We start from the raw sequence: 8107 nt of genomic DNA on the forward strand, positions 1-8107 counted from the left end.
AGTGATGACAATTTATATAGGAAAGAATCCTGGAATGAGAGAATTAAGAGACATTTTTCTTGTATCAGCTAGGTAATGAGTTATGTAAGTTTATCTAGGTCTCAGTTTCCACATCTACAAAGGAGAGGGGTAAACTAAATGATTAGTAACTTTCTTTCCATTTGTAAAATTCTGTGACCCTAAATCAGTGTTGAATTGGTAGATTTTAAAGGAGCCATGTTATACTTCCTGACAAGAAAAAAATATTCCCTAGAGTTTAGCTCTGCTGGAGCTTACAACCTTCCCTACACCCTAAGCCTATTTTTCCAGGAATCCTTTCTCAAAGTGAAGACTAACTTAATAAACATCACTACTGTTGTACTGCTTTAGGACCAAAAGACATAATCATGATGATGGGATAAAAAAGAAGTTGATGATGTCATCGTTCAGTGGTAAACACTGACTAGAAGAGGTTATGATTTAAAAGATGTTTTACAGAAACGGACTCACAGACTTAGAGAATGAACTTATGGTTACCAGGGAGGGAAGGGTGAAGGAAAGAGATAGTTAGGGAGTTTGGGATTGACATGTACACACTGCTAAATTTAAAAAGGATAACCAACAAGGACCTACTGTATAGCACAGGGAACTCTGCTCAGTGTTGTGTGGCAGCCTGGATGGGAGGGGAGTCTGGGGGAGAATGGATATATGTATATGTATGGCTGAGTCACTTTGCTGTGCACCTGAAACTATCACAACATTGTTAATCGGCTATTCTCCAGCATAAAAGGAAATTTTTTTAAATTAAAAATTTAAAGATGTTTTACTTCTTAACCAAGTGTCTATTGCCACTGGCCTTTAGGAAGATCCCCAAAAAAGTTGCAACAGGTTAACAAACCACTTGACTCAAATTGAACTATGAATCAGAAATCATTACGTAAAGCCACTAATTTGTTAAACCCAGAATGCAAATACAAGTTTTAAAGACTGAATTAAACTATTTATTCTATTGAAATTTATAAAACACGATTTTAATGGAATTTTCTATCTTACCAGCAGATGTCAGTGCAACCTAATTAACTGAGTAACACTTTTTTTTTTTTTAGCAGATTAAATACCTGCCAGTAAACTGAGTGAAAACAGTCTTAAAATAGCAGTTAAAAAATCTACTGTGATTGTGTTTGATTAAGAATATCTTCTTAAGTGGAGCTATAGAAAAAAATCAATCCTTCAGAAGTTATTAAGTTAAAATGGGTCCTTGCCTAGGTAAATCATATTACATAAGTTATATATAACACATTGTTATTATCGTCATAGTTTATGTGACAATAGCATTTCTCAGTGACATAGAAAAGACATGACCTTAATTAAGTACAAAATGCTAATCTGGGGTAAAGTGTAAGAATAACAGTATTTTAAAAACACATCATAGACACTAGAGCCAAAGAAAACTCATTTGTCTCTGGGTGACATATTTACAGCCCCTGAAGAAACACATTAATTCCTAATGAATCCCTAAAATATCTAGAGTGTGATGCCATCTGTCTTCTAGAATGTAGCCTTTGCTTATAGCAAAAGTTGTTAATCTAATGGCAGTAACAGCAACGTCTATGATGTGGGGAATTTGTAACAGCCTACAACATAGATACTTGTATCACCCACCTTTGAAGATTCAATAACTGATGTTCAGAGAGGTTAGGTAATTTACCTAATAAAGAAAAGTTAGGCAGAAAGTCAAAGTGACAGAACTCAGATGGTTCCAAGGCTATATTCTTTCCTTTATGCAATATTCTGCTCCTCTAAAACTGCTATATCATGACCCTGTATTAAAGAGGCCTCTTGTTGCATTTTTGTCACACTTGGAGTTCAAGCTATATTTTGTACAAAAGATTTCTACAATAATGGTATGGGACACAACTAGAATTAGGCTAAAATAAGGAAAAATAAAGAGATATGTGTAAAACCACTTTTAAAAAGCAAAAGCCAGTTTTTTTAATAAAATTAAATGTGCACTTACCATCTAACTTAGCAGTTTCATGCCTAGACATTTACCCAAGAAATGTAAAAATATATATATCCACACGAAGACATGCATAAAAAATGTTTATCAAAACTTTATTCATAATTATCAAAAATCGAAAACAACTCAAATTTCCATCATCTAGTTAAAGGATAAATATATTGTGGTTTATCCATGCAATAGAATTCTACTCAGCAATAAATGGGAACCAAGCACTGATACATGCAACACCATGGCAGAATATCAAATCATTAAGCCAAGTAAAAGAAGACAGACACAAGGCTACATACCATATGATTCCATGTGTATAACATTCTGGAAAAGGCAAAACCATAGTGACAAAACAGATCAGTGGGTGCCAGAGCCTGAGAGTAGACAGAGGAGATCGACTACAAAAGAGCCTGAAGGAAATTTGGGGGGTGATAAAAATATTCTAGATCTTGATTGTGGTGGTGTTAATGTGACTATATACATTTATCAAAAGTCATAAAACTACAAAGTTAAAATTGGTGAATTTTATTTTATGTAAATCTTACCTCAGTAAACCAGACTTTTTAAAAAATTGAAAGACATTGGACACATAGTATTAATAATTCCATAAAAATTTATGAATTGTTGAGTCAAATAACAAGAGATAGAGAAGTTAACAGCCTGAACCTTGTCTTGGAATACTTAACCTGGTCTGGGAATGTAGGAGAAGGCAGGGTACTAGTGTTAACTGGCCAACCCACTTGTGTGTGATCCTGAGTGAGAATTACTTCTCTCCAAATCTCAGTTAAGGTACTGTTAAAGAAGTTGCATTAAACATCTAAATTATTTAAACCTTCTTGAACTTCTCAAGCCAAAAAAACAAAAACAAAAAAAGGACCAGATTCACCATTCCAAAAAATCTCCCTCCTGCTGATTAAAGGTGATTAAAGGAAATCTAATATATAATTCCTAGGTAGGAGAACAGTATTAATCACATCAGCTTTATTACTCACTATTCCTTTGGAGAGGGAAATTATATAATTTGGCCAGCAGGTGTCATGCACTCATCTATGAAAAACTGACAACTCTTTCTATAAAAATGCTTTCTTAATATTTGCCTAATATTTTCATCTGTAATGATTATGAACATTGTTTCTCTATATAAATGCTTAAAGGAAGGAGGATGTTTGAAATATTCAATCTTTTTCTCATTTTTTTTCTTAGTTCTTATCAAGGATGGTAATTAAATCTATATATCAAGGTAGAAATCTCTCTTATTCCATTATGTTTAATGTTTCAAAGGTCTTTAGAAAACAGAGTAACAGCTTCATGAACATTACTTGCCTAATTTTGGCAAACTCAGTCCTTTAATGGCATTCTATTTATTCTCAATGTCACCTCTTGTGTGAAGCCTTCCTCTGGTATCTCATATACCATAAAATGTTCTATGTAAAGCAACCTCCACATTGTCTTATAACTGTTTATGTATATCTGTCTCTCTTCTCTTTTGACCACTCCCCAAATTATAAATTCCTAGGAGGTACCAGTGCTGCATCTCCAAGTTGTAGCATAGAACCTTGTGCTCAATAATGTTTGTTGATGGTAAGCAAATAAGTGAACGAATACTTGGATGGATTTTGCCATTTCCAAGCATGTGGTCTTTCAATGACCAGGTGAAAAGTGAAAGGACCAATAGGCAGTCAGATCAATAGAAAAGCACATAGAGGCACATGGCTATTTTCCCTGGAGGAATGTTTAGGACAATTGTGGCTTATTGAAATAAGGGCAGCAGTCTATAAAAACCAAAATTTGGGGATAATGAAGTAGTACATGGCTTATGTAATGGACTAGCAGGAAGTCCTAACTGTTTAGTACCAAAAATTCTTTGACATCTGGGGAAGCCTACAGATCCCTTATTAGAAAAGTGTTTTTAAAGAACATAAAATAGGGGCTTCCCTGGTGGCGCAGTGGTTGAGCGGCCGCCTGCCAATGCCGGACACACGGGTTCGAGCCCTGGTCTGGGAAGATCCCACATGCCACGGAGCAGCTGGCCCCGTGAGCCACAATTACTGAGCCTGCGCGTCTGGAGCCTGTGCTCCGCAACAAGAGAGGCCGCGATAGTGAGAGGCCCGCGCACCGCGATGAGGAGTGGCCCCCACTTGCCACAACTAGAGAAAGCCCTCTCACAGAAACGAAGACCCAACACAGCCATAAATTTAAAAAAAAAAAAAAAAAAAAAAGAGCTGGTGACACGTACGTGCGCCGAGACAGCGCAAATTGGAGAAAAAAAAAAAAAAAAAAAAACCTCAATAGGTTACCAGAGTAATTCAAGGTAAACTACAAATAAAGGATAATTGAAAAAAAAAATAAAGAACATAAAATAAAATACATAAGATTACAAAGAAAATTAATTACATATAAATACAGTTTTCAAAATAGGTTTAAACAATTTATTAAGATTTAGCAGTAAGTTTGATAACTACCATAATTTCATAAAAGCGATGAGTGTAAATGATGTTTTGAGAAATCTGTGACAACTGTAATATGATATGAAAATATATTTTTGACAGTCACAGGCACTGCTAGTCTTTTGCAGTTTTTACCTACATTCATAAAGTAGGCAAAGTTGATGAAAATGCTAAATTTCAGGCTAGTAAAATTAGAGCTGTAATTTTTTTCTCCTTTCTAAATTCATAGACCCCTTAAATTCTATTCATGAACCACTTGACAGGGTCTATGGACCCAAGGTTGAGAACCTCTGGCTAAAAGGGAAGTTAGAATAATGGAAAATAGGAAATTATACAGGAAGAGGGAGCAAAAGGAGTTTCCTTATACAGGTAGTCTTCTCTCTCTCTTTTCCTTAAGAAAGCTCATATTATTCACTTCCTAGCCTCTCATCTGTTCTTTGCCTCATTACAGTAGGGTTTGTACCCCTGTCATTCCATGAAACCATCCTTTCCCAAGTCATGCCTGCTGTCCAGGCAGGACATTAACCAATGAGTGTGTCTCAGTCCTTACCTTGTTTGATTTCTCTTTGGCTTTTGTACTGTTGACTACTCTCTTTTTAAAAACTGCTTTCCTCCTTGGTCTCTTTCTTATTCTTATATCTCTTTGGTTCCTTTTCAGCCTCCTATCTTATTTCCTCTTCTGCCTTTGGATGGGTCCCTGGAGTTCTACCTACCCTATACTTCTCTCTCACTCTGCATACTTTCTCTGGATAGTCTCTCATCAATCTAGTTTACGTCTCTAGCCCAAGACTCTTTCCTGATCTTAAGTCCCTATATTAACTATCTATGCCACAATTCTTCTTAAATATACCAGGGATCCCGCAAACTCAATATATCCCAAATTAAATTTATTCTCTTCCCCTCTGTGCTTCTTCTCTTATGTTCCCCATTTGGGTGAATGACACTACAATACAAAGCTTCCCGAATCAAAGGTCTGGAAGCTCTTTTTGATTTCATCTTCTCCCTTACTCCCAGACATAAAAATATCAATAACTGCTGAATTTTCCAGAGTATCTATCTTTAAGTTTGCTCAAGCTCATCCCTTTTTTTCCAGTTTTACTATTATTGCCTTAGACATTTTAATAGCTACCAACTATTCATTGTTTACGATGGATCAGGTACTCTGTCAAGTGTTTTACATAGCTGTTTTAGTTAATCCTCATATCGCCCTTCAGGGTAAGAATGATTATGCCTAAAATTACAAATGAGGAAATAGAAGCAAAGGGAGAGGACGAACTTGCCCAAGGTCACAAGGCTTTTCAATGGCAGAACCAGGATCAGAGCATTGGTCTGTTGGACTCCAAAGCCATATGCCTTCTTGTTGCTCTTAGGGTCTCCAGGATTGCCCTTCGAAACTCTATTCATTATGGTATCACCAAAGTTCTCTCTCTCAGAAGCAAATTTGATCACCTTATTCTGCCGCCTATACTGTTCAGTGTTCCCAAGACCCTTCCCCATAAAGCTCAAAATCCTCAGCTGGATTCCAGGAGCTCACCCCTGCTTATGTCTCCAGCCTCTTCTCTTGTGGCCACCCAGCTTGTGCTCCACACTCAGATGCTTTTCTTCCCATATAGGCGCACTTCACTCTTCCACCTCATAGTATCAGTTTGTTTAGGCAGCCATAACAAAGTACCACAGACCGGGTGGCTTGAACAACAGAAATATATTTTATCACAGTTCCAGAGGATAGAAGCCAGAGATCAAGGTGTTGGCTGGGTTGTTTCTTCTGAAGCTTCTCTCCTTGGCTTGCAGGTGGCCGTCTTCTCACTCTGTTCTCACATGCTCTTCCCTCTGTGCACGTGCATCCCTGGTGTCTCTCTGAGTGTCCAAATTTTCTCTTCTTTCTTGCAAGGACATCAGTCAGATTGGATTAAGGCTTAACCAAGTAGCCTCATTTTAACTTGATTACCTCTTTAAAGGCCTTAACTCCAAATACAATCACATTCAGAGCTACTAGGGGTTAGGGTTTCACCATGTGAATTTCAGGGAGGACAGTCCGTAACACACACTCACAGAGCTAATTTTGACTCACCCCTTTCAACTCATTCTTTCATGCCACCCTCTCTGAAAAGTCTTCTCTGGCTGCCCCAGTTCTGAGTTAAAGGCCTCTGACATTAATACTATTACAGCCTTTGAGCTTCTTCCTGTTATAGCATTTACATTTTGTATTGCAATTACTTTTTTGCTTCTCTGACACCTCCATTGGACCAAGCTCCTTGAGGGCAGGAACCGTGACTCATTATTCATTTTTCTAGCCACAGCCCAAAACCTAGTACCTGGATCACATATGTATTTAATCAGCCAATTAGTCAGTTAACAATTTGTTAGTTAATATTTTCCGAAAGCTTATTTTGATCGGCCACTTTTCAAGAAATTAAGGACACAGTGGTGAACAAGACCAAAGAAAGTTCCTTCTCTCATGTAATTGACATTTTAGCAGGAAGTCAATAAATAGGTAAAAATAAATAGTATAATTTTGGTACTGATAAAGAAGATAAAATGGAGTAATTTTGTGGAGAGCAGCTTTAGGGGACTTCTTTGGCTGGGGGGATTCGGGGAAAGCTGGAGGAGACATATGAGATGTGGCTTGAATGATGAGATGTAACCATGTATGATCTATAAGAGAGTTTCAAGCAGGAAACATCAAAGGCAAAGACCCTGAGATGGAAATTAACTTGGCAAGTTTGAGGGACAATTAGAATGCCAGAGTGACTATAGCACAGTGACTGATGGTGAGAGCAGAAGGAAATGATGTCAGGAGCTTGAGCTGATTTCTAAGTGCAAAGGAAGCCACTGAAATGTTTTAAACCAGGGCTGGAGATGATATGATTTATGTCCTTAATAATATCACTCTGGCTGCTGTGTGGGGTGTAGATTTTAGAAGGACAGTGGTGGAACTGGAAGACTAAAGAAGAGATTGATGTCAATAATAGACCAAAGGTCTCAGTGGGACGTGATTTTGTACTCCCTAAACCCCCAGAGGACATTTGTCAGTGTCTGGAGAGATTTTTGGTTTTTCACAACTGCGGAGTGGGAGTGCTACTGGTATGTAGTGGGTAGAGGCCAGGGATGCTGTTAAACAGCCTACAATGCACAGGACAGTCCCCATGATAAAGAATTTTGGGGGCAAAATGTCAGTAGTGCCAAGGTTGAGAAACTCTGATTTAGAAATGGTGGTGGTTTGACCCAGGTGGTAACAATGGAGGTTTTAAGAAGTACCTAGACTTAAGATATATTTGAGGTAGGCAGTAAGCTGTACAGCATTTGTAGACAGATTGGATGTGGGCTCTTTAAGTTTGGGGCCTGAGCAATGAGGTGGATATTGGTAATATTTACTGAGATGAAGAATACTGGGGATTAGTTATTAGAGCATAGATGACATTTAAAGCCATAAGACTGGGTGAAGTCATTCAGGTGAGTAATGTAGAGAAGAAAAGAGGGCCACCAGGCAGAGCCCTTGGACACTCCAGCATTGGAAGTCCTCTTAGAGGAAAAGTAGCCAACACATGAGACAAGAATTAGGTCTTTGGGAAGGCCAGAGAGGATGTGCTCCAAACTGAGGGGAGGGTCAGCTGAGGAGCAGCAACACTTCTTCCACCAGAAAAAGAGGGAAGGTAAAGTTCATGAATAG

The sequence above is a fragment of the Mesoplodon bidens genome (assembly GCF_964165515.1).
Source record: "Mesoplodon bidens genome assembly, chromosome: 2".
Taxonomy (NCBI): Eukaryota; Metazoa; Chordata; class Mammalia; order Artiodactyla; family Ziphiidae; genus Mesoplodon; species Mesoplodon bidens.